The sequence below is a fragment of the Stegostoma tigrinum genome, chromosome 9, assembly GCF_030684315.1.
Source record: "Stegostoma tigrinum isolate sSteTig4 chromosome 9, sSteTig4.hap1, whole genome shotgun sequence".
Taxonomy (NCBI): Eukaryota; Metazoa; Chordata; class Chondrichthyes; order Orectolobiformes; family Stegostomatidae; genus Stegostoma; species Stegostoma tigrinum.
This window is the reverse complement of record NC_081362.1, coordinates 97,404,073-97,423,354: the sequence shown is the minus strand read 5'-3', so window position 1 is coordinate 97,423,354 and position 19,282 is coordinate 97,404,073. Positions and strand designations below refer to the sequence as shown.

General features: G+C 45.1%; 1 protein-coding gene across 2 annotated transcripts in view; it reads right to left on the bottom strand.

Annotated features, from left to right (window-relative positions):
• LOC132205996 (uncharacterized) overlaps positions 1-16,408 on the bottom strand; it is a 31,998-nt gene extending 15,590 nt beyond the window's left edge. Inside the window, exon 1 of one of the 2 annotated variants that reach the window (XM_059648840.1) lies at positions 16,274-16,408. The gene's annotated coding sequence lies outside the window, so the exon portion shown is untranslated. The remainder of the gene's footprint in view (positions 1-16,273) is intronic. The other variant, XM_059648841.1, reaches the window with a different exon arrangement.
• Between the last annotated feature and the right edge of the window lie 2,874 nt (positions 16,409-19,282).

Sequence of the window (19,282 nt, the reverse complement as noted above, 5' to 3'; positions counted from 1 at the left end):
ACCGTCACAGTGAAGTGTGAAAATGTGCTCCCCCTGTCGTCCCGTTCTCCTATCAGAGTGTAATTTCCACTACACGGACACAGTGAAGTGTGAAAATGTGCTCCCCCTGTAGTCCCGTTCTCCTATCAGAGTGTAATTTCCACTACACGGTCACAGTGAAGTGTGAAAATGTGCTCCCCATGTAGTCCCGTTCTCCTATCAGAGTGTAATTTCCACTACACGGCCACAGTGAAGTGTGAAAATGTGCTCCCCATATAGTCCCGTTCTCCTATCAGAGTGTAATTTCCACTACACGGTCACAGTGAAGTGTGAAAATGTGCTCCCCATGCAGTCCCGTTCTCCTATCAGAGTGTAATTTCCACTACACGGCCACAGTGAAGTGTGAAAATGTGCTCCCCATGTCGTCCCGTTCTCCTATCAGAGTGTAATTTCCACTACACGGCCACAGTGAAGTGTGAAAATGTGCTCCCCATATAGTCCCGTTCTCCTATCAGAGTGTAATTTCCACTACACGGCCACAGTGAAGTGTGAAAGTGTGCTCCCCATATAGTCCCGTTCTCCTATCAGAGTGTAATTTCCACTACACGGTCACAGTGAAGTGTGAAAATGTGCTCCCCATGTCGTCCCGTTCTCCTATCGGAGTGTAATTTCCACTACACGGTCACAGTGAAGTGTGAAAATGTGCTCCCCATGTAGTCCCGTTCTCCTATCAGAGTGTAATTTCCACTACACGGTCACAGTGAAGTGTGAAAATGTGCTCCCCCTGTAGTCCCGTTCTCCTATCAGAGTGTGATTTCCACTACACGGTCACAGTGAAGTGTTTAAATGTGCTCCCCATGTAGTCCCGTTCTTCTATCAGAGTGTAATTTCCACTACATGGTCACAGTGAAGTGTGAAAATGTGCTCCCCATGTAGTCCCGTTCTCCTATCAGAGTGTAATTTCCACTACACGGTCACTTCACTGTGACCGTGTAGTGGAAATTACACTCTGATAGGAGAACGGGACTATATGGGGAGCACATTTTCACACTTCACTGTGACCGAGTAGTGGAAATTACACTCTGATAGGAGAACGGGACTACATGGAGAGCACATTTTCACACTTCACTGTGACCGTGTAATGGAAATTACACTCTGATAGGAGAACGGGACTACAGGGGGAGCACATTTTCACACTTCACTGTGACCGTGTAGTGGAAATTACACTCTGATAGGAGAACGGGACTACATGGGGAGCACATTTTCACACTTCACTGTGACCGTGTAGTGGAAATTACACTCTGATCGGAGAACGGGACGACATGGGGAGCACATTTTCACACTTCATTGTGACCGTGTAGTGGAAATTACACTCTGATTGGAGAACGGGACTATATGGGGAGCACATTTTCACACTTCACTGTGGCTGTGTAGTGGAAATTACACTCTGATGGGAGAACGGGACTACATGGGGAGCACATTTTCACACTTCACTGTGACCGTGTAGTGGAAATTACACTCTGATAGGAGAACGGGACTACATGGAGAGCACATTTTCACACTTCACTGTGACCGTGTAGTGGAAATTACACTCTGATAGGAGAACGGGACGACATGGGGAGCACATTTTCACACTTCACTGTGACCGTGTCGTGGAAATTACACTCTGATAGGAGAACGGGACTACATGGGGAGCACATTTTCACACTTCACTGTGACCATGTAGTGGAAATTACACTCTGATAGAAGAACGGGACTACATGGGGAGCACATTTAAACACTTCACTGTGACCGTGTAGTGGAAATCACACTCTGATAGGAGAACGGGACTACATGGGGAGCACATTTTCACACTTCACTGTGACCGTGTAGTGGAAATCACACTCTGATAGGAGAACGGGACTACATGGGGAGCACATTTTCACACTTCACTGTGACCGTGTAGTGGAAATTACACTCTGATAGGAGAACGGGACTATGTGGGGAGCATATTTTCACACTTCACTGTGACCGTGTAGTGGAAATTACACTCTGATAGGAGAACGGGACTACAGAGCGAGCACTTTTTCACACTTCACTGTGACCGTGTAGTGGAAATCACACTCTGATAGGAGAACAGGGCTACATGGGGAGCACATTTTCACACTTCACTGTGACCGTGTCGTGGAAATCACACTCTGATAGGAGAACGGGACTATATGGGGAGCACATTTTCACACTTCACTGTGACCGTGTAGTGGAAATTACACTCAGATAGGAGAACCGGACGACAGGGGGAGCACATTTTCACACTTCACTGTGACCGTGTAGTGGAAATTACACTCTGATAGGAGAACGGGACTACATGGGGAGCACATTTTCACACTTCACTGTGGCCGTGTAGTGGAAATTACACTCTGATAGGAGAACGGGACTACAGGGGGAGCACATTTTCACACTTCACTGTGACCGTGTAGTGGAAATTACACTCTGATAGGAGAACGGGACTACATGGGGAGCACATTTTCACACTTCACTGTGACCGTGTAGTGGAAATTACACTCTGATAGGAGAACGGGACTACATGGGGAGCACAATTTCACACTTCACTGTGACCGTGTAGTGGAAATTACACTCTGATAGGAGAACGGGACTATATGGGGAGCACATTTTCACACTTCACTGTGACCGTGTAGTGGAAATTACACTCTGATAGGAGAACGGGACGACAGGGGGAGCACATTTTCACACTTCACTGTGACCGTGTAGTGGAAATTACACTCTGATAGGAGAACGGGACTACATGGGGAGCGCATTTTCACACTTCACTGTGGCCGTGTAGTGGAAATTACACTCTGATAGGAGAACGGGACTTCCACTACATGGTCACAGTGAAGTGTGAAAATGTGCTCCCCATATAGTCCCGTTCTCCTATCAGAGTGTGATTTCCACTACACGGTCACAGTGAAGTGTTTAAATGTGCTCCCCATGTAGTCCCGTTCTTCTATCAGAGTGTAATTTCCACTACATGGTCACAGTGAAGTGTGAAAATGTGCTCCCCATGTAGTCCCGTTCTCCTATCAGAGTGTAATTTCCACTACACGGTCACAGTGAAGTGTGAAAATGTGCTCCCCATGCAGTCCCGTTCTCCTATCAGAGTGTAATTTCCACTACACGGTCACAGTGAAGTGTGAAAATGTGCTCCCCATATAGTCCCGTTCTCCTATCAGAGTGTAATTTCCACTACACGGTCACAGTGAAGTGTGAAAATCTGCTCCCCCTGTAGTCCCGTTCTCCTATCAGAGTGTAATTTCCACTTCACGGTCACAGTGAAGTGTGAAAATGTGCTCCCCCTGTAGTCCCGTTCTCCTATCAGAGTGTAATTTCCACTACACGGCCACAGTGAAGTGTGAAAATGTGCTCCCCATGTCGTCCCGTTCTACTATCAGAGTGTAATTTCCACTACACGGTCACAGTGAAGTGTGAAAATGTGCTCCCCCTGTCGTCCCGTTCTCCTATCAGAGTGTAATTTGCACTACACGGTCACAGTGAAGTGTGAAAATGTGCTCCCCATGTCGTCCCGTTCAACTATCAGAGTGTAATTTCCACTACACGGTCACAGTGAAGTGTGAATATGTGCTCCCCCTGTAGTCCCGTTCTCCTATCAGAGTGTAATTTCCACTACACGGCCACAGTGAAGTGTGAAAATGTGCTCCCCATGTAGTCCCGTTCTCCTATCAGAGTGTAATTTCCACTACACGGTCACAGTGAAGTGTGAAAATGTGCTCCCCTTATAGTCCCGTTCTCCTATCAGAGTGTAATTTCCACTACACGGTCACAGTGAAGTGTGAAAATGTGCTCCCGATATAGTCCCGTTCTCCTATCAGAGTGTAATTTCCACTACACGGTCACAGTGAAGTGTTAAAATGTGCTCCCCATGTAGTCCCATTCTCCTATCAGAGTGTAATTTCCACTACACGGTCACAGTGAAGTGTGAAAATGTGCTCCCCATGTAGTCCCGTTCTCCTATCAGAGTGTAATTTCCACTAAACGGCCATAGTGAAGTGTGAAAATGTGCTCCCCCTGTAGTCCCGTTCTCCTATCAGAGTGTAATTTCCACTACACGGTCACAGTGAAGTGTGAAAATCTGCTCCCCATGTAGTCGCGTTCTCCTATCAGAGTGTAATTTCCACTACACGGCCACAGTGAAGTGTGAAAATGTGCTCCCCATATAGTCCCGTTCTCCTATCAGAGTGTAATTTCCACTACACGGTCACAATGAAGTGTGAAAATGTGCTCCCCATATAGTCCCGTTCTCCTATCAGAGTGTAATTTCCACTACACGGTCACAGTGAAGAGTGAAAATGTGCTCCCTCTGTCGTCCCGTTCTCCTATCAGAGTGTAATTTCCACTACACGGTCACTGTGAAGTGTGAAAATGTGCTCCCCATGTAGTCCCGTTCTCCTATCAGAGTGTAATTTCCACTACACGGTCACAGTGAAGTGTGAAAATGTGCTCCCCCTGTAGTCCCGTTCTCCTATCAGAGTGTAATTTCCACTACACGGCCACAGTGAAGTGTGAAAATGTGCTCCCCCTGTAGTTCCGTTCTCCTATCAGAGTGTAATTTCCACTACACGGTCACAGTGAAGTGTGAAAATGTGCTCCCCCTGTAGTCCCGTTCTCCTATCAGAGTGTGATTTCCACTACACGGTCACAGTGAAGTGTGAAAATGTGCTCCCCATGTAGTCCCGTTCTCCTATCAGAGTGTAATTTCCACTACACGGTCACAGTGAAGTGTGAAAATGTGCTCCCCATGCAGTCCCGTTCTCCTATCAGAGTGTAATTTCCACTACACGGTCACAGTGAAGTGTGAAAATGTGCTACCCCTGTAGTCCCGTTCTCCTATCAGAGTGTAATTTCCACTACACGGTCACAGTGAAGTGTGAAAATGTGCTCCCCCTGTAGTCCCGTTCTCCTCTCAGAGTGTCATTTCCACTACACGGTCACAGTGAAGTGTGAAAATGTGCTCCCCATGTAGTCCCGTTCTCCTATCAGAGTGTAATTTCCACTACACGGTCACAGTGAAGTGTGAAAATGTGCTCCCCCTGTAGTCCCGTTCTCCTATCAGAGTGTAATTTCCACTACACGGCCACTGTGAAGTGTGAAAATGTGCTCCCCATGTAGTCCCGTTCTCCTATCAGAGTGTAATTTCCACTACACGGCCACAGTGAAGTGTGAAAATGTGCTCCCCATGTAGTCCCGTTCTCCTATCAGAGTGTAATTTCCACTACACGGTCACAGTGAAGTGTGAAAATGTGCTCCCCATATAGTCCCGTTCTCCTATCAGAGTGTAATTTCCACTACACGGTCACAGTGAAGTGTGAAAATGTGCTCCCCATGTAGTCCCGTTCTCCTATCAGAGTGTAATTTCCACTACACGGCCACTGTGAAGTGTGAAAATGTGCTCCCCCTGTAGTCCCGTTCTCCTATCAGAGTGTAATTTCCACTACACGGTCACAGTGAACTGTGGAAATGTGCTCCCCCTGTAGTCCCGTTCTCCTATCAGAGTGTAATTTCCACTACACGGTCACAGTGAAGTGTGAAAATGTGCTCCCCATGTAGTCCCGTTCTCCTATCAGAGTGTAATTTCCACTACACGGTCACAGTGAAGTGTGAAAATGTGCTCCCCATGTCGTCCCGTTCTCCTATCAGAGTGTAATTTCCACTACATGGTCACAGTGAAGTGTGAAAATGTGCTCCCCATGTAGTCCCGTTCTATCAGAGTGTAATTTCCACTACACGGTCACAGTGAAGTGTGAAAATGTGCTCCCCATGTAGTCCCGTTCTCCTATCAGAGTGTAATTTCCACTACACGGTCACAGTGAAGTGTGAAAATGTGCTCCCCATGTAGTCCCGTTCTCCTATCAGAGTGTAATTTCCACTACACGGTCACAGTGAAGTGTGAAAATGTGCTCCCCATATAGTCCCGTTCTCCTATCAGAGTGTAATTTCCACTACACGGTCACAGTGAAGTTTGAAAATGTGCTCCCCATGTAGTCCCGTTCTCCTATCAGAGTGTAATTTCCACTACACGGCCACAGTGAAGTGTGAAAATGTGCTCCCCATGTAGTCCCGTTCTCCTATCAGAGTGTAATTTCCACTACACGGTCACAGTGAAGTGTGAAAATGTGCTCCCCATATAGTCCCGTTCTCCTATCAGAGTGTAATTTCCACTACACGGTCACAGTGAAGTGTGAAAATGTGCTCCCCATGTAGTCCCGTTCTCCTATCAGAGTGTAATTTCCACTACACGGCCACTGTGAAGTGTTGAAAATGTGCTCCCCCTGTAGTCCCGTTCTCCTATCAGAGTGTAATTTCCACTACACGGTCACAGTGAACTGTGGAAATGTGCTCCCCCTGTAGTCCCGTTCTCCTATCAGAGTGTAATTTCCACTACACGGTCACAGTGAAGTGTGAAAATGTGCTCCCCATGTAGTCCCGTTCTCCTATCAGAGTGTAATTTCCACTAGACGGTCACAGTGAAGTGTGAAAATGTGCTCCCCATGTCGTCCCGTTCTCCTATCAGAGTGTAATTTCCACTACATGGTCACAGTGAAGTGTGAAAATGTGCTCCCCATGTAGTCCCGTTCTATCAGAGTGTAATTTCCACTACACGGTCACAGTGAAGTGAGAAAATGTGCTCCCCATGTAGTCCCGTTCTCCTATCAGAGTGTAATTTCCACTACACGGTCACAGTGAAGTGTGAAAATGTGCTCCCCATGTAGTCCCGTTCTCCTATCAGAGTGTAATTTCCACTACACGGTCACAGTGAAGTGTGAAAATGTGCTCCCCATATAGTCCCGTTCTCCTATCAGAGTGTAATTTCCACTACACGGTCACAGTGAAGTTTGAAAATGTGCTCCCCATGTAGTCCCGTTCTCCTATCAGAGTGTAATTTCCACTACACGGTCACAGTGAAGTGTGAAAATGTGCTCCCCATGTAGTCCCGTTCTCCTATCAGAGTGTAATTTCCACTACACGGTCACAGTGAAGTGTGAAAATGTGCTCCCCATGTAGTCCCGTTCTCCTATCAGAGTGTAATTTCCACTACACGGTCACAGTGAAGTGTGAAAATGTGCTCCCCCTGTAGTCCCGTTCTCCTATCAGAGTGTAATTTCCACTACACGGCCACAGTGAAGTGTGAAAATGTGCTCCCCATGTAGTCCCGTTCTCCCATCAGAGTGTAATTTCCACTACACGGTCACTGTGAAGTGTGAAAATGTGCTCCCCCTGTTGTCCCGTTCTCCTATCAGAGTGTAATTTCCACTACACGGTCACAGTGAAGTGTGAAAATGTGCTCCCCCTGTAGTCCCGTTCTCCTATCAGAGTGTAATTTCCACTACACGGTCACAGTGAAGTGTGAAAATGTGCTCCCCATGTAGTCCCGTTCTCCTATCAGAGTGTAATTTCCACTACACGGTCACAGTGAAGTGTGAAAATGTGCTCCCCATGCAGTCCCGTTCTCCTATCAGAGTGTAATTTCCACTACACGGTCACAGTGAAATGTGAAAATGTGCTCCCCCTGTAGTCCTGTTCTCCTATCAGAGTGTAATTTCCACTACACGGTCACAGTGAAGTGTGAAAATGTGCTCCCCATGTAGTCCCGTTCTCCTATCAGAGTGTAATTTCCACTACACGGTCACAGTGAAGTGTGAAAATGTGCTCCCCCTGTAGTCCCGTTCTCCTATCAGAGTGTAATTTCCACTACACGGTCACAGTGAAGTGTGAAAATGTGCTCCCCATGTAGTCCCGTTCTCCTATCAGAGTGTGATTTACACTACACGGTCACAGTGAAGTGTGAAAATGTGCTCCCCCTGTAGTCCCGTTCTCCTATCAGAGTGTAATTTCCACTACACGGTCACAGTGAAGTGTGAAAATGTGCTCCCCATGTAGTCCCGTTCTCCTCTCAGAGTGTAATTTCCACTACACGCTCTCAGTGAAGTGTAAAAATGTGCTCCCCATGTAGTCCCGTTCTCCTATCAGAGTGTAATTTCCACTACACGGTCACAGTGAAGTATGAAAATGTGCTCCCCATGTAGTCCCGTTCTCCTATCAATCCGTATCACAGTGCTAACATTCCCAATCCAATATTTATCCAGTTCTATTTTCAAAGGCGTCATTTAATCAACTGTCACTTCCCTTTCAGGCAGAATGTCCTCGATCATAAATCTTTGGGTAAGCTTTCCTCCACAAGGTCATATCTGCTTGATTTACCAATTACTTTCAATCTGTATTCATCTGGTTACTGACCCTTCAGCCAATGGAAGCTCTTTCTCCTTATTTACACTGTCAAAAGCCTTCTAGCCTGAACATCTCAATTCAATCTGACAATTGCCTCTGCTGGAATCACACTCAATATTTTTTGTTTCATTCACTCAGGGTGTGGACATCATGGGCTGGGACAGTTTTTGTTGCCTGTCCCTCGTTGCCCCTTGACAGGGTTGTGGTGAGCTGCCTTCTTGAACTGCCGCAGTCCATGTGCTGTAGGTTGACCCACAATGCCCTCAGGAAGGAATTCCAGAATTTTGACCCAGCAACACCGGAGGAATGGCGATTATACTTCCAAGTCAGGATGGTGAGTAGCTTGGAGGGGAACCTGTAGGCGTGGTGTTCCCAAGTATCTGCTGCTTTTGTCCTTCTAGATGGAAATGGTTGTCTGTATAAAATGTGCTGTCTAAGAAATGTTGGTGAGTCTTATAGATAGTACATACTGTTGCTGCTGAGCACTGCGGGGTGTGGGAATGTATGTTTGTGGATGTGGTGCCAGTTAAGCAGGATGTTAGAGATAATGGGAACTGCAGATGCTGGAGATTCCAAGATAATAAAATGTGAGATCTCCCCTTCCCTTCCCCCACTGCATCCCTAAACCAGCCCAGTTCATCCCCTCCCCCCACTGCACCACACAACCAGCCCAGCTCTTCCCCCCCACCCACTGCATCCCAAAACCAGTCCAACCTGTCTCTGCCTCCCTAACCGGTTCTTCCTCTCACCCATCCCTTCCTCCCACCCCAAGCCGCACCCCCAGCTACCTACTAACCTCATCCCACCTCCTTGACCTGTCCGTCTTCCCTGGACTGACCTATCCCCTCCCTACCTCCCCACCTATACTCTCCTCTCCACCTATCTTCTTTACTCTCCATCTTCGGTCCGCCTCCCCCTCTCTCCCTATTTATTCCAGAACCCTCTCCCCATCCCCCTCTCTGATGAAGGGTCTAGGCCCGAAACGTCAGCTTTTGTGCTCCTGAGATGCTGCTTGGCCTGCTGTGTTCATCCAGCCTCACATTTTATTAAGCAGGATGTTATCAAGCTTTTGAGTGTTGTTGGGGCTGCACCATCAAGGCTATTGGAGAGTATTCCATCACACTCCTGACTTGTGCCTTGTAGATGGTAGACAGGGTTTGGAGGGTCAGGAGGTGAGTTATTTGCTGCTGTATTCCTAGCCCCGACCTGTTCTTGTAACTTACTGTATTTATATAGAACATAGAAAAGTACAGCACAGTACAGGCCCGTCAGCCCACGATGTAGTGCCGTGGAATAATCCTAATCCAAAACTAAAATAACCTAACCTACATTCCCCTCAATTCACTGCTGTCCATGTGCATGTCCAGCAGTCGCTTAAATGTCACTAATGACTCTGCTTCCACGACTACCACTGGTAAACTATTCCATGCGTTCACAACTCTCTGGGTGAAGAACCTCCCTCCGACATCTCCTCTATACCTTCCTCCTAACTATACCTTCCTCCTAACTATACCTTCCTCCTAACTATACCTTCCTCCTAACTATACCTTCCTCCTAACTATACCTTCCTCCTAACTATACCTTCCTCCTAACTATACCTTCCTCCGTTATATGTCTAGTCCAGTTGTATTCTTGGTCAGTGGTAATCTTCAGGATGCAAAGAGTGAAGGATACAGTGATGGTTATGCCATTGAATGTTATAATGTGGTAATTAGGTTGTCTGTTTAGGAGACAGTCATTGCCTGGAATTTGAATGGTGTAATTGTTCCTTGCTACTTAGCAACCAAGCCCAGATATTATCCAGATTTGTTGCATTTGAACATGGACTGCTTTGATATGAGGATTCATGAATGGTGCTGAACATTGTGCAATAGTCAGCAAACATTCCACTTCTGACCCTATGATGGAGGGAAGGCCATTGATGAAGCAGCTGAAGATGGTTGGGCCTAGGACAGTAACAAGGATAGCTGGTGTGTAATGGTGTGTCCCTATCTCTGAGCCAGAAGGCCTCACTACCCCAGCAGTGTGTAATAACATTCCTAAACAAATTAATAATTAAAAAATATCTACGCTGAGGAATTCCAGTAGAGATGTCCCGGAACTGAGATGATTTGATCTTGAGATAATCCTGTGTCATAACCACATAAGAACATCTGCAACTTTAAATTACAACATGTCTTTTCAGAGTATAAGATCCCCTCGGGGGTTGCGATCATAATATGACAGAATTGAAATTTCAGTTCAAGAGTGAGAAACTTGCTTCGAAAACAATCATGGTTAAAGTAAGTAAAGCGAATTATAATGAAAAAACGATAAAGTAAACTAATGTGAACTGGGCAGCTAATTTAACAGGAATGACAGTAAGCAAGCAGTGACAGACATTTAAGGAGGTAGTTCATGACTGTCATTAAAAATAGCTCCCAGTATCTACAAATCTGCTCCAAAAACTTAGAATCTATCCTCCCTACTGGGAGCTAAGAGCGGACTAAGGAGAGTATTAATTTGAAAAAAAAGCTCCATATAAGAAGGCAAAAGTCAGTGATAACCCCGAAGACTGGGATAAGCTCACGATCCAGCAAAGGAGGACTAAAAAGATAATAAGAAGAGAGGAAATAAACTACGAAGACAAACTAAGGGAGGAATATAAAATTGACAGAAAGATCATCTTTAAATATATAAAAAGGAAAAGAGAGGCCTCTTAGAAAATGGTTCGGTGGGGTAGATGGTTTTGCGGAACAAGGAAATAGTAGAGTAGTTAAATATTTTGCATCAGTCCTTACAGTGGAAGATACTTTGAATGTCCCCTTAAGACTAAAGAATACAGAGGGAGGAATTAACTACCATCACCGTCACTAGAGAAGTTGTATTCCATAACCTAATGGGGCTAGAGGCAGAGAATTCCCTGGCCGTGATGGTTTTCATCCTAGAATCCCAAAAGAAGGAGCTACAGAGATAGTGGATGCATTGGTTGTAATTTTCAAAAAATTCTTGGATTCTGGAAAAGTATCAGAGGTTTGGAAAACTGCCAATGTGATACTCCTATTCAAAAAGGGACGGAGGCAAAAAGTGTGTAACTAAAGGCTGATGAATTGCGATCAATTATTAACGAAGTAATAGCAGAACATTTGGAAAAGCATAATCTAAATAAATAGTTTTGGTCCCATTATTTAAGCAAAGATTTTTTCATTAGAAGTAGCTCAGAGAAGGTTCACTAGGATGATAAAACTAAACTGCTGATGTTGAAAATATGAATCAGTTTTGAAACACAAATCTGAAATCTGTTCTGAAGAAAAGGTCACTGGACCCAAAATGTCAACTCTGTTTCTTTCTCCAAACGTGCTGCCAGACCGACTGAGTTTCTCCAGCAATTTCTGTTTTTGTTTCACTAGGATGGAGGAATTGTCTTATGAGCAAAGGTGAAACAGGTTGGGGCTTGACTCATTGGAATTAGAAGAATGAGAAGTGACCTCATTGAAACATATTGAATTCTAATGGGGCTTGACAGAGTAAATGCTGAGAGGATGCTTCCCCTCATTGGCAGAGTCTAGGACCAGAGGGTACAGTCTTAGAATAAAGAGGCACCCATTTAAGACTGAGATGAGGAAGATTCACTGAGGGTTGAGAGTCTTTGGAACTCCTTGCCAAAGAGAGCTCTCTGGCAGTGAGCTTGTGTGTATTTAAGGCTGAGATAGATTCTTGATCAGTTGGGGAATCAGGAGTTATGGGAAAAGGGCAGGAAAGTGGATGTGAGGAATGTGTGATAGCCATAATCCTATTGAATGGTGGAGCAGACTGTCTGGAGCAGGCTGAATGGCCTACTATTCCTATTACTTGTGGTCTTAGATGAGGCCTTGACCTAACTAAGCTACCTGTGTGAATGATTTGTAGCAGTGTGGGACAATGGACTTTCTCTTCCACTGAACCAGGAGGCCTGGGTTCAAGTCCCACCTGCTCCAGGGATCTTAGAATCATAGAGTCATAGACATCTACAGCTTCAAAACAGGGCTTTTGACCTAGCATGCCCATGCTGCTCAATTTTCACAATTAAACTAGTCCCATTTCCCTACTCCTGGTCCGTATGCTTCCATATCTATCTCATCCATGTACCTGTCTAAATGTTTCTTAAATGATGAAATTGCACTCGCTTTCACCCCTAACCCTGGCAGACCATTCAAGACACTCATCAGCCCATGTGTGAAAAAGTTGTCTCTCTGGACCCTTTTGTAACTCTCCCCTCTCACCTTCAGCCAATGTCCTCCAATTTTAGACTCCGCTACCTTGAGGGAAGAGCAGTTGGCTTACCAACGCCTCTTATGATTTTATAGGCTTCTATAAAACACCTCCAGTCTCCTGTGCTCCAGGGAAAAAAGTTCCAGCTTAACCAACCTTTCCTGTATAACTCAAACCTTCCAGTCCAGGCAGCATCCCGTAAATCTTCTTTGTATGCCTTGTAGTTTATTAAGAATCGTTGTTACAATCAGCCAACCAGAACTGCAACAAGACATTCCAACTTCCATACTCCGTGCTCTGACTGATGAAAGCTAGCATGCTGGAAACCATCTTCACCACCCTGTCTACTTGTGGCTCCATTTTTAAGGAGCTATGAACTTATACCCCCTAGATCTCATTGTTCTATAACACTCCTCAGACCACTACCATTGACTGGGCAATCCCTGCCCTGGTTTGACCCACCAAAATGCAACACCTTGCACTTATATAAATTAAACTCCATTCCTCATCCCACTGACCCAGTTGACCAAGATCTCACCTCATTCCAAGATAATCATCTTCACTGTCAACTATAATCTCCAATTTTGGTATCAACTGCAAACTTACTAACTGTACCTCTGAAATTCTCATCCACATTATTTATATAAATGACAACTAACAATGGACCCAGCACCGATGCCTGTGGCACACCATTGGTCATAGGCCTCCAGTCTGAAAAACAACCCCCTACTACTACCCTCTACCGTCAAGCTAATCTTACGTCCAAGTGGCTAGATCTCTCTGGATATCATGAGATTTAATCTTACTCAACATCCCACCAGGTGGTACCTTGTCAAAGACCTTGCTAAAAGCCAAATAGACAATGTCTACTGCACTGCTCTCGTCTTTTCTTACATGACATCAGGTTATAGTCCAACAGATATATTTGAAATTACAAGCTTTTGGAACACTGATCCTTCATCAGGTGGAGGAAAGCACATTCTCAGAATTAATAGGCCGGGAGATAATTGCAAGATAATTCCAGGTAAATAAGAGTATTAAAAGATAGTACAAACAGTGTGGTGGAGTATCGACAGGCCAAATAAGTCTTTGCAAGTGATCAAAAGTGTCAATGTGAGTACAACGTTAATAGCTGAATTGCAAGTGAATGGATGACCTATGATCTGAATCATTAAGGCAGAGAGGTAATTACAAAATAATCAAAAATAAGATGATGTCAAAGACAAAGAAGTGGCTGGAAGAACACAATAGGTTTAAGAGTCACATGACGAGGGTCTAACCAAAGTAACAAGTAATCGAAAACTGTACAAACTAAGGTAAAAAAATAATGTTATCAAGGTGAAAACGGAACAGTACAGAAGATTTTGCAAACACAAAATGCTGTAGTGAGGTTGCATGTCGTGTGACATGAATCCAAGGTCACAGTTAAGGCCATCCTCGTGGATACAGAACAAGAGTTTTAAACCTATACTATGGATCTCATTCTTCTAGATTCCCAGTGAGTAGAGTTCCAACCATTTTAACCTCTGCTCACCACATTTTTCCATGTTACACTCCATTTGAACATAGAACATAGAACATATAACATTACAGCACAGTACAGGCCCTTCAGCCCTCGATGTTGTGCCAACCTCTCATACTGATCTCAAGCCCATCTAACCTACACTATTCCATGTACGTCCATATGCTTGTCCAATGACGACTTAAATGTACCTAAAGTTGGCGAATCTACTACTGTTGCAGGCAAAGCGTTCCATTCCCTTACTACTCTCTGAGTAAAGAAACCACCTCTGACATCTGTCCTATATCTTTTACCCCTCAATTTAAAGCTATAAATTGAGGCTTTTTACCACTTATTTAGCCTATCAATATCTCTCTGTAAATTGTAACCCTCTCACAACCTGCCTTTCCACTTATTTTAGGGTTATCTGTAAATATTTCTACAGTACATTCACTTCCTTTCTCCCAGTCATTAATATAAATTGCAAACAGTTGGATCCAGCAGTGATCCCCGTGGAACCCCTTATTCCCACTCAGAGAGTAGGAACTGCAGATTGTGGAGAATCTGGGATAATAAGGTGTAAATTTGGATGAACACAGCAGGCCAAGCAACATCAGCGGAGCAGGAAGGCTAATATTTCGGGGCTAGACCCTTCTTCAGAAAAGTCTTTCTGAAGAAGGGTCTAGGCCCGAAAGGTCAGCCTTCGTGCTCCTCTGATGCTGCTTGGCCTGCTGTGTTCATCCACCTCTGCACGTTGTTATCCCTTCTCCCCGCTCACTGTTTCCTGCCCGAGAGCCAATTCTCTAGCCACTTCATAAGCTCGCTGCAACAGGGTAGGGTAGTGCGATCTGTATCGGGGCGTGAAGGATCTTTCTGATGTTGTTCCGGTAGGCATCTTCTGACCCAGTTCTTTGGATACCCATTATCCTTGAAAACATGGAAGAGGTATTCCTCCTCCTCTTGGCATAGGTCCATGTTGCTGCAGTGTGTTGTTGCCCTTTTTTAAGCAATACACTATTTAATCGTGAACACTATTTAAAAGGGCAACAAAACACAATGCAGCAACACGGAACTACACCAAGAGGAAGATGAATACCTCTTCCAAGTGTTTAAGGATAATGGATATCCAAAGAACCTGTCAGAAGATGCCTATGTGAACAGCATCAGAAAGATCCGACAGACCCCAACACACTCATCACACTACCCTACATCAGGAACACGTCGGAACTCACCACGAGACTCCTATGATCGCTGGGCATCAGAGTGGCACACAAGCCCACGCCAATCCTACGACAACTGCTCACCCGAACTAACGACCCACTCCCCGCCACGGACAGGACCAATGTCATCTCCAAGATCCCCTGCAGAGACTGTGAGAAACACTACATCGGACAAACAGGAAGGAAACTAACAACAAGAGAACGTGAACACCAACCAGCCACAAAAAGACACGACCAATACTCACTCATCTCAATCCACATGGACAAGGAGAACCACCATTTTGACTGGGACAACACCAAAATCCTGGGCCAGGTGAGGCAGAGAATTCCTAGAAGCCTGGCACTCCACGAAGTGTGCTATTAATAAACATATTGAACTCGACCCCATCGACATTCCACTATGAAGGAAAACCAGAAGAGAGGCAATCCATCCCAACGGACCCCAGAGTTTACAAACATGGTGGGAAAACACACCGACACTTCATCGGAGGCTGCACTGAGAATGTTACCAAACATAGTAACGAAATGTCTGCAAAACAGCAAACCAGCTCAGCAAGCCAACCGACCTGGATTACGAAATAAAAACCAAAAAAACTGTGGATTCTGTAAATCAGACAAAAATAGAAATTGCTGGAATAGCTCAGCAGGTCTGGTAACATCTCTGGAGAGAAATCAGAGTTAACATTTTAGATCTAGTGACTCCTCATCAAAACACACCTCATGGTGGGAATCATGTAACTATTCCCCCAATAGACAGTGTGAACTCACAACTAATGTTAACTGGCCCTTAGTACTCTAACACCAGATGAGATACTTGCGATCAAATTTGGTGTAAATTCTCATTTCAGGTCATGACCGACATGTATTCAGGGATTGAAAACAAATAACATTGGAAATCACACTTGATCAGGCAGCATCCACGGCGAAAGAGCAAGCTAATGTTTTGAGGAAGAGTCATCCAGAATTGAAATGGTAGCTTGCTGTTTCTGCAGGGATGCAGCCTGGCCCTCGGCCATCTCAGCACTTTTACTTCCAGCATCTGCAGTAATTTGCTGCTACTCACCACGTTTACCTGTTTCCAGTTGATGTTGAAGAGGATCTGAAGATTGTCTGCAGCCTGTCAGTCTGACAAAGTCAGGGGGTTTGGACCTGGCTTCGTGCTGTGCTGATCTTTATATTTATATCTGGAAGGCCCCACGTTACTGTGTGGAATGTGGGAGGTAACCTTTCAGTGTTTTCGTTCTATTCCGGTATGTGGGTGTTGCTGAACAAGGTCAACATTTATTACCCAATCATCATTATCAATCAAGCACTACACCTTATTTCTTCAGAAACAACCCACGGAAATTCCCGACCATACCTGTTAATTATTCTCCCCTGGTTTTGGGTCAGAGCCAGAACACATGAATGACTCTGGGTCTGACTATCTGACCCCACCCTTTCCTCTCCACACCTGACAGGGTTTCTGTTCCAGTCGCTCCTTGTGCTCAGCTGTGTTGCTTTGTGAAACTGAGCTGAAATCTCAGCTCACCCCACACCCTCCCTCCTCACTCCCCCATTCCTCCTCCCACCAATTAGGTTCACAAACAATACTGGGGAAGGAACCACATGGTTCTCACCACAAGGTGCAGGCAGCTGCGTAACCATATTCTGAGGAAGGGTCCCCGGACCCGAAATGTTTACTCTGATTTTTTTTCTTCACAGATACTGCCAGACCTGTTGAGCTTTTCCAGCAACTTCTGTTTTTGAGTTGTACAACCCCTATCTGCTTTCAGACATGCAGTTCCTTTCATTACTGGAGTGGGACATCTCCACTCTCAGGATAAAAGGGTCAACCCTGGTGGTACATTGACAGCAACCTGGGAGCAAATTGTTGTGTTCTAAATGAATGTTTGGATGATTTTACTTTGAATCTAGATTTCAAATGTTGGTTTGATGGAGATTTCTCTCTCAGCATTGTGTCCAAGAGGAGACTGTCATGGTCAATGACAGACGGATGGTGTAATCAGGGATTGGTTGATGAGCAGTGAATTGGAGCTGTCCTTTTTGGAATAGAGCTGTGTCAGCCAATCATGGAGGCTAGCTGGCAAGGGGATGAGCTAGTTGCCACCTCCTTGTTTCTGGGTTCTCAGCCTGGCTCTGAGTCATGAGGGGGAACGACTCTCCCCTATGGTCTTATGGTCTTATAAGACAGAGGATTGGAAGTAAGGCCATTCGGCCCATCAAGTCCACTCCGCCATTTAAATCATGGCTGACGGGCACTTCCCCTGATCATGCTCCTGCGAACGCAAACATTGGTTGATATTTCAGTGGTATGCCCGAGATGCACTGCCTTGCTGCAAATGGATACCATTCTCTACACCTTGTCAACGTGCACCTGTGTTTGATGCTTGTGGCAGGACTGTGTGATCAATGGGTAGCTCTTGTTGCCCAGTTGCTACCCTCTGACCTTGTGGTGGCACACAGATGGAATGCAGGGTGGACAGGCAGAGAATGACAGTATCAGGCTGTCACCATCATGATGGACTCTCCATTGGCACACACCCAGTCAATATTCCAGGACTGGACCCCTCTGCAGTTGTGGTGAGTGCCAGGATTCAGATGTGTTTGCCATTAATTCACATGGGTGCTGTCATTGCCCCCTCAGCCCCATGCCATGGGAGTGATCACAATCTGGGTGATGCTAATTCCACCTTCCGCCTGATTCCCTCTGGAAAAACAGAGGCATTGCCATTTACTTGTGTAAACACCCTCTGTGACTGGAGTCATACCACCATGGACAGAGAACTAAGAGTTTATTACCAGGAGGTGGAAATGGGTGTGGGAGAAATTTATCGTGGTATAGTCTGCCCACATTAGCAACAAATTTAACCCAGCCAATTCCTGCCCCATCAGTCTCTCTTGACAGTTAATAAAATGATGGAAGGTGTCATTAACGATGGTATGAATCAGCAGCAACCAGCTCAATGATATTCAGCAGTGTGTGCTATCTTCAAGATCCTCTGAGCAAATTTGGCAAGGCTCCTTAGACAGCACATTATAAACCCATGACTACTTCCATGTAGAAGCAGGTATAGAGGAACACCGTCCCCTGCAAGTTCCCCTCCAAGCCACTCACCATCTTGATTTGGAAATATATAGCCAGTCTTTCACTGTTGGGTCAAAATTATGGAATTCCCTCCCTAAGGGCTTTGTGAGTCAACCGACATCACGTGGCCTGCCGCGGTTCAAGAAGCCAGCTCATCCCAACCTTCTCAAGAGCAACGAGGGACAGGCAATAAGTGCTGGCCCAGACAGTGATGCTCCAATTTAATGAATAAATTAAAAACATGATCCCAGCAGACGGTAAACTGGGACAAGTGAGATTGAAACCAGGTTTGTGAAGTCAGCTTTTGTGCTCCTGAGATGCTGCTTGGCCTGCTGTGTTCATCCAGCTTCACACTTTGTTATCTTGTGAAGTCATAAATTTCATTTTTGGAATTTGGTGTCATGGTGCTTTTACTTTAATGTAAACTGGGACAATAAATTGGCAATTAGACCCTATAAGATGAGATAATGGATGTTTTTGGAGAGTTTTCTGGAGGAATGCATCATGGAAATGACTCTGAATAAAGATCTGTGATCTGATGTTATGTATTATTGTACAATATGTACCCAGGGATGGGGGATTCCTCCGATATCAACACCTGAATTTTCTCCAGTATATTTTCTCTGCTACTGTTAATTTCTTCACTCACTCAGATTCGACTCTCAGCTATCCTCCATTTATGTCCAGTCTTTGACTGTGAGGACAGGCAGTGAACAGTGGTTCAATGTCCCATTATTGTCTCATCCTTCATTTATTTTCTCTTGTTCCATCTCTGAGGGACCAATGTTTACTCTAGTCACTCTCCTTTTTACTTCTGCAAGCTATCTGGAAGTAGTCCATGTTCCTGACAAATTAAGTGGCATATTTTAATTCACTTTTTCATCAACGTTTTGTTAGTTTCTTGTTGAGTTCTGAAACCCAAAATTATCAACTAAAACTCTATTTGCTTAACAGTATAATGGCATACTTTTAACTAAAACCATT